At 28.8% G+C, this 15,869-nt stretch overlaps 1 long non-coding RNA gene across 1 annotated transcript; it reads left to right on the forward strand.

Annotated features, from left to right (window-relative positions):
* Positions 1-12,950: 12,950 nt before the first annotated feature.
* LOC128284386 (uncharacterized) lies at positions 12,951-15,608 on the forward strand. The gene is made up of 3 exons (XR_008274819.1): positions 12,951-13,096; positions 14,044-14,116; positions 15,544-15,608. It is a non-coding gene; the product is annotated as an uncharacterized LOC128284386 (long non-coding RNA).
* Positions 15,609-15,869: the final 261 nt, after the last annotated feature.

The raw sequence follows: 15,869 nt of genomic DNA on the forward strand, positions 1-15,869 counted from the left end.
ATATATGACAGATGATTTACTTCAACACTTATTTTAAGTTTTAATGAAAATAGAAAAACTCTCACTTGAAAATTCATATAAATATACTTAAAACTAAATTCATACAAATAAAAAATATTCTGAGAATTGAGGTTGAAGTTGATTTAATTTTTATGTTTATGTCAATAATAGAAAAAAACTAATTGTAATCTTAAAGTATTAAAGTTATCAATTTAATTCATCTTTAAAATTAAAATCAAAACATTGATTTCAATTTTGTTAGTTTAATATTGGAAAGTTTTTTTTTTTTTTATTTCGAAAGAAACATATTGGAAATATTTTAACATTCTATATTTTAAAATAATTTATAATTTAAAAATTAAATGATAATTTTTAATTAAGACGTAAATCCAAATTGAATCAAATGCATTTAAATCAAAATTTTAAATATTACCGTAAATCAATTTATCCAATTATAATGAGATTATCATAACATTTTTCCAAATTTTATAATATTTTATTTTTGTAAATAGAACAAATAGGTGCAGACAAATTAAGCCCCTAAATTTTAATATTGAAATCGATGAGTGCTGAGTTTATATTAAAATTTTGTTTGGTAAATTGATAAATACAAGTGTTAAATGTAATGGCGTTGTTTGATAAAAGTACAAACTGATTTTTAAATTATTATTTATTTATTTATTTTAATATGTTGAAAATTTTCATTTTCAAAATAAAAACCTTTAATGGTTTTTAAAATATTATTTATTTATTAATTTTAATATATTGAAAATTTTCATTTTCAAAATAAAACTTTTAATAGTTTTTCAAACACTCCCTAATATTAGATAATCTAACTGTACTAAAACAACTACCTAATAAATTAAGATACAAATTAAATGTTTCAATTTCCTAAATAGAGTTAAAATATAAATTTTAAAATTTTAAATAAATATTTTAAAAATTAAAACATTAATCTCAAATATTATTATTTTAATATTATTAAACATACGCATTTATATAAAACTATGCAATACAAATTAAAAATTCAATTTCCTAAATAAGATTAAAATAATAATTTTGAAAAGTTTAAATATATTTTAAAATATTAATATCAAATATTATAATTTTCAATATCATTAAATATACATATTTATATTTAAGAAAAGTGGTACATCGCCAAGAAAATTTTTAGATTTTACAAAAAAATTCACAAATAAGATCGAGGTTTAACACCAAATTTCACAAATAAGATCAAGTTTAACAAGTATCTTATAAAGTATAGTAAAATATTAAAATATTTAAAAACACATCAATTTTTTAAAATTGCTTGTAAAATAAAAAAATACACTACCAATGTCCTAAATATTTACCCTTATATATAATTATATAATAAATTATTAATATAATTTAATATTTTAATTAACTTATTCAATATTATACTTTTATTTTAATAAAACTAACATAAATAATATTTTTAATTTTTAAATGATGCTTAAAATTTTTATTAAAAAATATATTAACATTTAAGAATAAATATGTTACATTTTATAAATGTTAGTAATAAATATTTTATAAATACTAAAAAATCCTAGTAATAAATATGTTCCGAAGGACTTTCCAGTTTGTATAATTGGCTAGGCGAGAGGGCGCGAGGGGAAACAGTGGGGAGGAGGGGACTAACGATAACATATTTCTTTTTTATATTATTTAGAGAGGCGAAGGAAGAGGGGGCAAGAGCGATGAAAGACTTGCTAGTGGAGTATGAAGGGGTTTCAAGGCAAACTGTCAATTTTGATAAGTCACTGGTTTATTTTAGTAGCAACGTCGATGACAGGACAAAGGCTCGGATAGGGGATATCTTGGGGGTCCGTATTTCGTCTAACCCGGAAAAGTACCTCGATTTGCCAACAATTGTGGGAAGGAAGAGGAAGGAGGCTTTTGTGGGATTTAAGGAGCGGATTATGAAGCACATTGATGGTTGAACTGCTCGTTATCTCTACGCGGGAGGTAAAGAGGTATTTATAAAATCCATTTTACAGTCAATTCCAATTTATACCATGAATTGTTTTTTACTCCCAAGTTCTTTATGTCGTGAGCTGGAAAGCCTTATTAGTAAATTTTGGTGGCGCAATAACAATACAAATAGGGGTATACGTTGGTGTAAGTGGGGCGTATTATGCAGGCCAAAAGTTTATGGGGGTATGGGGTTTTGAGATTTAGGTGCTTTCAATATAGCTCTGTTAGCTAAGCAAGCCTGGAGGCTTTTGATGAAACCGGATTGTTTACTTGCCCGTGTTGTGAAATCCAAGTATTATCAATCTACGGATTTTATGAATGCACAACTTGGTTCTTACCCTTCATATACCTGGCGCAGTATCTGGTCGGCCCGTAGGGTGATTCAAGAGGGTGGGGGTGGAGATTGGGCAGTGGCACCTCTATTAACATGTGGCGAGACGCATGGTTGCCTGGACTGGAAAAGGGACAATCGGCTCAGTCGATTGATATTAATTATACACTCGTTTCGGATCTTATTGATGTAAATACATATACCTGGCAGGCGGATGTGGTGAATAGTTTGTTTGGTAGTGATCAGGCCAGGAGGGTGCTTTCCATGCCACTGTCAAGATTCACACAGGAGGATGAATTCTTGTGGCAAGGGGATAATACGGAGGAGTATTTGGTAAGGAGTGGTTACAAGTGGCTTGTTTCAAATACAGGCGATGGTACAGAATGTGCAAATACAAGCCAGAACAATGAGCTACGAGTTTTTTACAACAGAATTTGGAACCTTAAATTGGCAAATAAAATTAAGATTACATTTTGGCGAATTGCTAATAACTTTCTTCCTACACTAAGCAATCTGGTACCTCCAAGGGTGGCAACTAGTAGCTGGTGCCCAGTATGTAGTGATGCTGAGGAGACAGTGAAGCACCTCTTCTGTGATTGTGCTGTAATTACCCAGGTTTTGAATGCTCTGCTGGTACCATTTGCTCCCTCAAACAATACAAACAATTGGAAACTATGGTTAGTTAAAGAGTTTGTCAACAGTTCCCTTGATAAATGTAAATTGTGGATGGTTGTATTTTGGGCAGTTTGGTTTAATCGGAACAGTGCTTACCATGAGGGTGTCAATCAACAAGCATATGGTATTGTGGCTTTCGTCAAAACATACATGCAAGAACTGGACTGTTTGGATTCGGTTTTACAAGAGGTTCAACGTCCTCCGTGTAGCATTTGGAAGCCACCAGAGGGATTTAAAGTAAAGGCAAACCTTGATGTGTCTTTCAATCATTTAACATACAAGGCTGTTGCGGGGGTCTTAATTAGGAATGGGGATGGATTAATCATGGCGGCTGGTATTTACCCTTTTGAATCTGTAACAGATTCGATTGTTGCAGAAGCAAAGGCATGTCTGAGTGCGATGATTCTGTTGAACGATTTATGGTTCCGAGTGGTGGTAGTGGAAGGGGACTCTTTGTCTGTCATCAAGAAACTGCGATGTCCTGGGGTTGACATATCGATCATTAGTGCACTTGTAAAAGAGATTAGGGCTAGGGGACAGTGTTTTGATTCAGTGGAATTTAGATATGTACCTCGACAGAGCAATCAAGCGACGCACACGCTGGCGGCGGAGAGGAGGCGTTTTGAGGGAATAAGGGTCTGGGTCGAGGAAGCTCTGGTGGGGGTGGCAGCAGTAGTAGATCGGGAACGACAACGAGTAACCTCAAGAGTTTGTGTATGCATTTCTAAATCGAAGGATTGTGGATATTTTTACTTCGGTTGAGATAAGGGATGCAGGAGCATTTTCAAGTTTTCAATGGAAGATACCATCGAGGATGGAATAGGAGCTCATAATTTTAATCTGGTTTGGAGTTTCATTTCTTCTGGTTTTTTGTTGAGTCTAGTTTTTTTTATGCTTTTCTTGTCTGTTCATTTTCCTTTAAGCTTGCTTTTCTATCTTAATTTGTTTTAAATGGACCGTTTGTTCCGGCCAACGGGGTCTTCCTGATTTTGTGGTAACAATGCCCTTCATTTAATGGTAACCAGCTAGAGTTATTTAAAAAAAAAAAAATCCTATCACACTCATTTCCGTATGAAAATTATAGATTTAGAATATATATATATATTTAAAAATATTATACAATAAATAATGAATTATACGGTTTGAATATAAAGATAAATTAAATGAAGCTTTGACTGTTTAAATATTATCATATATATATTTTATTGATTTTAAGTAAAAAATTAAAATGTTCTCGAATAAATTATTTATTTTAATTATGAAAGGTATTCCCATAACTTCATAATTGTGTTGGTGATCCAGTTGAGGGTAAAATTGACTCAATCAGGAACTTAATTAATAATATAGATATACAATTGATGGAAGTAATAAAGTGTGAATAATAAAATTAAAATGTATAAATATATATATATATATATATATATATAAAACTTTAGCTGAATATAGACATGATTATGGGTCAAGTCATCTGCCTAAATCTGAAGGTCCACCAAAAAAGTAAGAGGGTTTGGGCAAAAATATATGCCCAAAAAATGGGCTTGTACAAAAAGTGATGCTCATTTTTCAAATGGGCCAAGTCTCGCGTAAATTTTTTTTGGCCTGGCCCGAATTTGACTAAATTTTTTTCTGCTATTGTTTGATGCTGCTTTGTTATTGTTTGTTGTCATTTTGCTATTATATTGTTACTATTTTGTTGTTATTGATTGAATTTTATATAACTCTTATTTTATTGTTAATTTTGCTACTATTTTAGATGCATTTGCTTGCTAAGTTGTAATTATCTTAGTTTGACAAAAAATAAATTGCAACTATCTTAGTATTATTTAAGTATAAAGATTTTTCCTAATTTATTTTCAATTTATTAGGAAACATTTATTTTAATATTTTAGTGTATTTAATGTATTATATTTTTAAATTTATTTTATATAAAAAATATAAAATTTTTAATATGAGTGGATCGGGCTCGAGTTTAGCATTTTTTATCGATGTCAGGCTTGAACAAATTTTAGGCCCATTTTTTGGGCTAGGCCCGAGCCTAAAATTTTGCACTGGCCGCGGCTTGGCCCATGATCATGTTTAGTTGAATGGTAAATTATATGTTTTATTGATACAACTAGTGTGAATTCAAATATTATAATATGCATATTTTTATTGATTTTTTTAAGTAAAAAATTAAAATACCCTCAAATAATATTATTTATTTTAATTACGAAAGGACATTCCTATGATTTTTAATCGAGTTGGTGACCGATTTAAGGTAACACCTACTCAATCGAAAACTTAAATAATAATATAAATAAATATTTTAATAATATAAATAATCGAAAACTTAAATAATAATATAAATAAATATTTTAATAATATAAATATTAGTGTTTATATAAATTCTATTTAATTTCATTTATCTCTTATAGTTACAATGTGCCACTGATGTTATATATATATATATATATATATATATATCAAATGTTGGATATTAATAAGTTTATATAAGAAATCATTTATTATAAATAAATTTCTATTATCAAACGAAAATGCTTTTATGATATTGGGTAAAAATATAAGGGCAAGTTACACTTGTTGTACATGAATTTTACTTTAAATTACATTTTGGTCACCCAACTTTTAAAACTTATGTATCAACTATTAACTTTATCAAATTTTTATATTTTAGTTACTTAATCGTTTTCTCCCATTAAATGGATGATGTGGCATCTTAATTTAAAGGGTTAAAAACTAATTTAGTCCTTGAAATATACATAAAATATATATTTTAATTTTTTTCTTGAAATAATTCTAAAAAGTTTTAATAAATTATAAAAATTTAATCAAAGGTCGAAAATTAACCCTTGTAATGCAACAAACACTTAAATAAATTAAAATCGAAAAGATCGAACACATAAATTTTACGTGGAAAACATAAATTTTACGTGAAAAAACTCCTCAAAAGAGGATAAAAAACCACAGGTAGAATGAGATTTCATTATAATAAATGAGAGTACAAAAGATAAAGGTAATTAAAGAAAAACTCGAAGCCCCAAAAACAAAGCCCTTCAAAACAAATAACAAGATTCTCTCAGTCTAAATATTTTTGTTGTGTAAAACTTAGAGTAATTAAGCCTTATTTATAGATTGAAATTTGTAGCAAATATGACTATAACAACTCTAGGTTAATTAGAGTTTAAAGGGGGAACTAAAAATAGAGTTTAACTAAGAAAAGAAAACTGAGAAAATTTGATCTGCACGTCGTCACGTCGTCATGTGGCTTGATATGATGTCAGGATTTGAAGGACTGTCGCGTTGTCGGGATGAAGCTCTGTTGCTTGTTGGGACAAGATGACCATTGCATCATCGGGACGAAAGAATACTGCTCGTCGGGACGTCGCATACTGTTAACTAAAATAGGAGGTATTTACCCACATTAAAATTATTAATATTATAAAATATATTATAAAATTTCAAATTATTATTATAAACTATTGTTTATAAAATTCTTTATTTCCTTTTCTAATGCTTTAATTCAATTAAAATCATTTAATTCAATCTTGGTTGTGGTGTGGTGGAGATGATAGAATCTATAGGGTGGTCATTTAGATAAATAATTGTTTATAAAGATTGAATAGAAGCATTAAAGAAAGGAAATAAACAATTTTATAAACAATTGTTTATAATAATTATTTAGAATCTCTATAATTTTTTATTTTAATTTATTATTTATAATTTATTAAAATTGTTATTAAGAAAAAATTAACAATAGAAAAATAATATTGTATTTATATTTCAGGGCCCACATTAGTTTTAATCCTTTAAACTAACGTACACGTCATTGATTTTACGGGAAAAATAGATGAGTAACTAAAATGTGGCAATTCAACAACATTAATAGTTATTATGTAAAGTTCAAGGACAATGGGTGTAGTTACCCAAAATATAATTTATGTTGTGTTTGTTTTATAAAATCAAGCTTCAAAATTTTATTTTAGTAAAATTTGTCAAATATTGAAATTTATTTTACCTAGAATCCTTCAAACACTAGAAAATTATTATAAACTTGTTTAAGAAAATACGATGATGTTTTAAAATTATTTTATATAAAAATTATTTTCAATGAAACATATATAATTTTGTTATAAAATAAAGAGAGATGGAGAGAATAAAGAATAAAGAAAGTATGAAAGCAATAGAAAATGTACTTTATTGATCAAAATGGATAATTACTATGCTTCATCGTAGTCTCTATTTATAGGTATAAGAAGTATAAAAAAAATAGAGATCTAATTCTAATAACTATTAGAATTTAAAATACATTAAAACTTTATCTTAATCATGATGGACATCCACTTAATAAGATATTTATAACACTCCCCCTTAGATGTCTATTGATAGATAATGTGTTTCGTTAAAACCTTACTAGGAAAAACCATGTGGGATAAAAACCTAATAAAGGAAAAGAAATACACAATTTATGATACGCATAATATGCTGCCTCATTAAAAATCTTACCATGAAAACCTAATGGGACAAAACCTCAGTTAAGGGAAAAAGAGTACAACGCGTATTTACTCCCCTTCGTGAAAACATCACATATTTTATCATATTCTACGTATTCAATCTAGAATACTAGTTTTTCAAATGAATATTTGAATGTATTTGCTAAGCATTTATATTACCATTCTTTTAAAACATGAGTGAGGGAAAATTTTGAGAAATATATGTTGATCTCTTCGGAGATTCAACAATATCATAACAAACTTTAATTATGATTCTTATATAAAAATAAAAATAGGTATTTTATATCATTTTATAATCCTTCTTCAACTACTCAAATTTACCACATATGTTCAAATTATTTCAATTCATATAAATGAATAATTTCCGAGAATTTCAATATGCTTTTAGCATTCTAAATTCCTTCAATGATTTTAATATAAACTTTACTATATAGTGATTTATAAATGTTGTAAAACAACCACTAGACGCAAGTTAAATCTTTTATGAATTGTCAAAATAATATGTCTAAAGATTATTGCATCCACTACAAAAGAATATTATATCTTTTCATAATCAATACCAGTACTTAGCAAAAAACTTCATATTTTTATTCCGCTTTTGTAAAACTACTTCATTTGCATCCTCACTAGCTTTATACCTTTAGATATTTGGACTACTGGTCTAAAACTCCTCGAATTTAATTGTACTTGAGTTGCGTCTTTCTATTTTGATCAATTCTTTCCATATCTATATTTCTTAATAGATTTATTCAAGATCCTCCTTTTATTTCATTATTTCAATAATAATATTGCATGCAAAATCATTGTCGACCACTTTTATTTTTCGGTTCCACATTTTCTAATTGACATAACTTATCGAGATCTCTTATTTTCATTATTTTAAAATTTAGTTTCAGGTAATTGAATCTCTTCTGGAGTTTTACTTATTAGTTATGTCCTAGGTCTCTTCTGGAGTACCCGCCTATAACCATTTAGAATAATTTTTATCTTTGGGACCGATCAATCTATTATTTATTCTAACTAATTGTCCTACTGGACTTTGATTCAAATTAAAATATTATATGGTATATAACACTTGGTTATTTTCATTAAGTTTGCACTACAGCAAAATAGACTTTAAGCGGTGCTTTCAACGGCGTTTGGACAAAAAACGCCGCAAAATATACACATTAGTGGCGTTTGGATAAAAACGCCGCTATAGGTCAGAGTTATAGTGGCGCTTGCCAAAAAAATGCCACAATGATCAATATTAGCGGAGTTTATGTAGAAAATGCCGAAAAAAATGAGAATTAGCGGCGTTAAAAAAACGCCGCAATAGGTGACGCATTAGCGGCAGTTGTCTAAAAATGCCGCAAATGTGTTGAGCAAAAAGACGCCGCTTGTTGGTGAGGCAAAAAATTCAAGCATTAGCGGCGTTTTTTAAAAATGCCGCAATAGGTGACGTATTAGCGGCGGTTGTCTAAAAACGACACAAATGTGTTGAGCAAAACGGCGCGGTTTGTTGGTGAGCTGTTGAGGCATTAGCAGCGTTTTTGGTAAAACGCCGCAAAAAATTCAAGCAATAGCGGCGTTTTTTAAAAAACACCGTAATAAGTGACGTATTAGCGGCAGTTGTCTAAAAACGCCGCAGAAGTTTTGAGTAAAACGGCGTCGTCCCTTAGTTAGCTATAAAAACGCCGCAAAATGTGAATCATTAGTGGCGTTTTTTTAGAAAACGCCTCGAATAAATTATGTTATTTTAAGGTTTAAGGTTATGAATTTTAGGTTAATTTAGAGTTTTAGGGTTTATGATATAATGTTTATTATTTTAGGTTATGGATTTATGTTTTAGAGTGTAAGTTTGGGATTTACTGTGTTTTAGGTATTAGGGTCGAATTAATATTAATGTTCATGGTTTTAGGGGTTATGCTATTAGGGATTAGAGGTTATGATTAATGATAAAAAATAATTTATTTTAGGGTTTTGGTAAGCATTAAGATTCTATTTTAATTACTTGTGTCCCTTGTTATATATATATTAGAACTTGTAATATATATTAATTAAGATTCTATATATTTAGGGTGTAAGTTTAGGTTTAGGGTTTAAGAAAAGGATACTATTAGCTAGAAACTGAAGAACATTTGGATTTTACTGAGATTCATGCCATTTTGTATATACCCATATTATTTAATATAAGAATATAAACATATATATGTGTTTTAATTTGTACTATACTAACATTGGCCACACTAATTCCCAAAAATATGTCTACAATTATGTTTAGGGTTAACGATTTTTAGAGTTTATAGTTTGGAGGCTTTATAGTTAGGGATTTACGGTTGGTTTAGGGGTTACTGTGAATGGTTTTGGGGTTTAAAGTTTGGGGTTATGGGTTTTGTACTTGTGGTTTAAGGTTTAGGATTTAGGGTTTAGGGTTTCAAGTTTAGAGTATAATTTTGGATTTTAATTTAGAAGATAAATATAAATAAGATAAATATATATAAATTATTATTTTAATATAAATAAGACAAATATATATAAATTATTATTTTAAAATAATATATATCAAAATGGGTTAAATCCCAAATAGCAAAGATGAAAAGTGGTTTAGTGTGCAAGTGTGTACATGAACTGTAATTTGATCTAGATCTTTCCACCTATTAACACAATTATTGATATAAATAGCGTCATGTTTTTATTTAATTAATTTATATGCATACATAATATTTATATTTATTCAATATAAAAATATATTGATGTATTTTAAAATGTGTATTACATCAAAATTAAAGTTTTAACTATAGTTAGGGTTTAGAGTGTAAGTTTATGGTTTGAGGTTTAAAGTTTAAGGTATATTGTTGAAGACTGAACCAATATTTGGAATTTTATGAGATTCTTGCGATTTTGTACTACACCTAATATAAATATATGAAAATATATTTTGTACTACACTAACATTCGTCACACTAACATTACTTGGATATAATACAAAAGAAATTCTAAATATATAGTTTTAAATTTTGACCAATTTTTAAAAAATATTCAGGTATTAGCGGCGTTTATACATAAAACGCCGCAAATGATAGGTAATAGCGGCGTTTTTCAGAAAACGCCACAAAATTTAATTATACATTAGAGTAAAACGGCAACGTTTCCTCTAAATATTAGTGGCTTTAGCGGCGTTTCTATAATAAACGCCACAAATTGTATTAGAACGGCGTTGTTTTGTAGTGTAGATAAAAGAGGCGTTAGTGGCGCTTTGCCTAAAACACCGAAAAATGTCTCATTAGCGGCGCTTTGATGAAAACGCCACAAAGTTTCCTTATTTGAAACGGCGTCATTTTTTCTCCCTTGAGGTTTATGCCCTTTACCCGAAATTAGTTCAGTTTTTTGCTAAGTCATTTTCCCCCATTTCGGTTCTTCCTTCCTTAAATCTCTAAAACAAAAAACACCACTTTGTTTTTCCCCAAATCCTCCTCTAATTCCCCAAACCCGAAATCCCTAACATTTTCCCCAAATCCCATTTTTTCCCTAAATCTGTTCTCCCATCCCCGAAATCCCTAACTATTTTCCCTGTCCTCTCGTCTCACTTGCTGTTATTCCCCGAAACCATTGCGTCTGTGCGATATCGACTTTGGAAGCGGTTCATCTGATTCTGCTACACTAATCGTGTAATTTAGGTACAAATTTGTTTTTCTCATTATTCTTTACTCCTTATGCTTACAATACTTTTTCTTGAATTTTTCAGTGTTGTTGGATGGTATAGTCAAGCAAGAGAGTGGAATCAGGTACTAAAGCCAGTGTTTTCTGATAGAAATTTCATGTCTCCCCTCCTTGTTTCTTACAAAATATTTTGGAAGGACAAGGAAGGCATTATCCTCTCTCAATTGTTTTTCTGTTCATTTTATTCAATATTTATTTTAATTTTATTCATCTCCTTTTTAGATTCTGTTTTCAATCGCTTTCACGCTAATTTTATCGCCGTTTAATCCATCAAACACCACTTCATGAAAATTTGTAAATAAATGTAATGTGTTTACCTTGGAAGTTATACTATACTTTATTTGTTCCAAAAGCCCAAGTGTTTTTAAATCTATTTTCTGTTTCTACCTGTGTTCTAATGTGTTATGTATATGCAAGCATGCCACCAAATTTATCGAAAATCCTTATCGATTCATCACAAAATTAAACTTCAAAGATAGTGATGAGTAATATAAATCACTTTAGACTTGGTTTTTTTGTGCTTAGTATGTCACTGAATTTTTTGGGTACCTTTCGCAACAATTAATTAATTAGAATTTATTATCAGAGTAATTTAACGATGATAAATTATCAACAATTGACGAAAGTGATTAGTTTCTATGCCTTCTACTGGTTGCTTTTATTATCTATTTATCTTTAAGCTCCTTTTGCAAACAATTGTATTTTTGCAATATTTTATAATATTTTATTTATATTTTTACCATGTACTATATCTATGTATTAAGATTAATTTTACTACTTCAACGATAATAAAAGATTAAGGATTTAATTATCATTTAATATATTTCCATTAAAACATTTTAAACATTTTAGTTATGTTTATGTATAAATATTGACTTAACTAATGCACGTTAAGTAGTAGGTCGTTGTCAATTTCCTTGTCCTCTTTAGACGCCCATCAACCTTTTTAAGGCATTGTCATTTGAAAGCACATCTCCTTTGATTTGAACCTATATGTGGGTAGCAATGACCAAATCCAGATAAGGACGGTTACATGAACTAAATTACAGTAAACGTTAGATTTGCATTTAAAGTGTTTTTACTTATTGTTTCTTTATCTTCATTTTGCAGACAGCAATTCCAATATTGGTAGGGACCAAATTTGATGATTTTGTTGGTCTTCCCCAAGATTTGCAATGGACTATAGTGACTCAAGTAGAGAACTTAAATTTGTTATTTTGCATGATTATTTGAGATCTGCTCTTAAATTTGTTATTCTGCATGATTATTTGAGATTTGCTTTTGTCAATGTACTTTCTGATTTCATTGCTCTCATACGTAAAATTCAAAAATATTGACCAAACACTCAATCCTGTTCTCAACTAATCCGTGTTAAACACGTCTCGGGATGATGTTGTAACGACCCGAATTTTACCATTGCCAAAAAAGTATATTTTCGGTCTCCGTTTCGAATGGATTCGTAAATATTTATTAAAAATATTTACTAAGTAAAATGAGTAGTTAATTAGAGTTTAATTAAGTGAATTTAATTTAATTAAGAGTAATTAAGAAAAGGACTAAATTGAATAAAGGATGAAAGTTAAATTGTAGATTAAAAGAAAATGAAGAGGACCAAAATGGCAATTATGCCATTTGTCCTAAGTGAGTGACATAAACATAAAAATCTGAGATTTTATGTGTTAAAATATATATTATATTATATTATATTATATTATATTATATTATATTATATATAAATAAGTAAAGAAACATAAGAAACAGAATAGAAGAAACGAAACAGAGAAGAAACGAAACAGAGAAGAAACAGGGGAGAAAGAAAGAAAGAAAAGAAAAAGGGAAAATTGAAGGTTTGAAGGTTTGAAGCTTTAAGCTTTAATAGGTAAGCCAATCAAGCCCTTTTTACTTAATTTTGATGTTTTAGAAGTCTTAGAACAAAGTTTTGATGAAATTAAGTTGATATTTTGATAGTTATTAGATTTCTAGATATTGTCCATGTTAAATAAAATGATGAATTAAGGGCTAAATTGATAGAAATTCAAGTTAAAAATGATACAAGGATTGAATTGTAAAGTGATTCATAAGTTTTATGCTTTAAGGACTAAATTGAAAGAATTTCGAAATTATGGTTTTATGATGAAAAATAGATAATTATGTCTAAGTTTGGTTAAAATTGAGTAGAAATAAAGTATGAATTAAGATAGAAAAGTAAGTGAATTTAGTTAGAATTAAATTGAAATTAAAGTAAATCAATATTTTGCACTAAAACTGTTTTAGACAGCAGCAGTAGTCTAACTTTGAAAAATCATAAACAATTATAGAAATCGAATTAGAAGATGAATAAAATATGAAATTAAAGCTTATTGAGTCTAGTTTCTTATAGAAGAAACGATATAAGCAATTGAATTGTAAATTATGAGATATAATGAATTTTGTGAGACAAGGTTAGAATGAATTCGGGTTCCCCTGTTCTGACTTTGGAAAATCACCAAAAACTGAAGAAAAATAATTAGAGGCTTAAAGTTATATGTTTAGAATCCCTAATGAGTCTATTTTCAGGAGAAATCAACGGGAATATTATCCGAGTTCTGTACTGTGAGATAATTAATTTTTAGCGAAGAATGGACGAAACTGTCAGACAGCAGAATAGGAGTAAATTTAAAGAATAAACTGTACTTAATGGCTAAACCAAAAATTCTGAAAATTTTATTGTAAGAAGATTTGTGAGTCTAGTTTCAGGAAAAATTAGCGGATCTTAATTTAAAATTCTGTAACTCTAGATATGAATTAGTAATGTATTAATGATTATGAATTGTATTAATTTCGTAGTCAATGTGGTACCGGAAATCTCGGCTAAGAAAGGACAAGACAAAGTCAACGGGAGTTAGCTCAAAAAATTACGGTTTGTATTTCTATAATCTGAACTTAGTTATTATTTGTTATATTTATATACATATTGCAATTGTTAGTGTTAGAATTATGATGTTTTACAATTGGAATGGATTGATTTTGGTATGCGATGAATTTATTGAATTTATATTGATTGAAATTATTTTGATTGAATTTATATTGATTGAATTATATAATATATATGATTTATGTAGAAATTTAAATATTGAATAAATATTATATTGAAAAATATATTGATTAGAAATATGAGAAAATTGATATGAATATATGAGATTGTGATATTTGAATATTTGATATTGAAAAGTGAATTGAATTGTATTGAATTATGAATTAATGTGAATAATTGAAATATATTGTTGAATTGAATGAAATTGTATGAATTGTGAAAATGGGTGAATATATGTGATTATCGAATGGTATATTGATGAAAGAATTATTAAATTGAGAAAGTGAATGAAATACCCTATTAACTAGTCATTTGAGTCGGATATAATTGGCATGCCATAGGATCCGGAAGTGTACGGATTTGTCGGTTTTATCGATCGACACTTTATGTGTCGTATTTCGTGCACCTCGTGTGTCGATCAGGCACCTCGTGTGTCGCTTTTAGGCACTTTATGTGTCGATATCGATCAGTACTATGTACCGCTTTTAGGCACAATGTGTCGATCGGTGTGTTTGGGTTGGAATCGTATCCGTCAAAGTCCGGGTTTGTTAATAGGGTAAATAAGTGAAAGATAAATCGAATAAATTTGATTGATCAAGCTATTGAAATGAAACGAGAAATTGAATTGAGAATTGAAAATTTAGATATGAAATTGAAAATATGAACCAAAGGTTCATGAAATGATTGGAGTTCGAATTGATGATATATGATGCCACTTGATGGATTGAAATGTGATTTAAGTTATATGAATCGTATGTATATACTGAAAGCTATTAGGGATAGTAAGTTGATATGATATAAATGAAATTGACTGTTATTGAAATGAATTAAAATGGAATATGATTGATAAGTGTATAGTTGAATATAGTTCAATGATATTGAATTGTGAGTAAATTAAGGTATAAAATAACTGATTATTACGGAATAATTGACTGTTACTGAATAACTGGTTATTACTAAATATTTGATTGTTACCAAATAACTGACTGTTACTGAATAAATAATTGTTCTGAGAGTTAATGAACATTACTGATTGATTAATTGCTATTGAAAAATAATAAATGATTTTGAATTTAAAGTAGACCAAAACATTTGGTTGGAAAGTGAATGTTTGAATTCTCATTGAGTTTGAATAGTTCAATATATATTTATATATATATAAATTAATACGTTTTATAATTGTTTAAGTGCTCAGATTATAGAAATACCACTGAGTATACCATACTCAGCGTACGGTTTGTTTCCGTGCGCAGGTTGAGTAAAGATAGTACGTTGAAACAGTATCCCAAGACGATCCCGAATTCATTAAGGTAAAGTATGCTGAGTATTGATAATGGCATGTACCTAGGACATTTTATGAGAGTCATTTAGGTTATAGAAGTATTGATGAAATGAGTAAATTATGGTTGGCAACGGTATGTAGTATGAATTTTGAAATTTACTAAAAAAAAATCGTAGTGATTCTAAATTAGTCCCGAATTGAATTTACTGTTCCTATTGGACCGCGAGGGCCCATTAAAGGGACGACATCTTAAAACTAGGATGTGTGTGAATATTTATTTTAATTAATGACCGAAAT

The sequence above is a fragment of the Gossypium arboreum genome, chromosome 11 (genome assembly GCF_025698485.1).
Source record: "Gossypium arboreum isolate Shixiya-1 chromosome 11, ASM2569848v2, whole genome shotgun sequence".
NCBI classification, from domain to species: Eukaryota; Viridiplantae; Streptophyta; class Magnoliopsida; order Malvales; family Malvaceae; genus Gossypium; species Gossypium arboreum.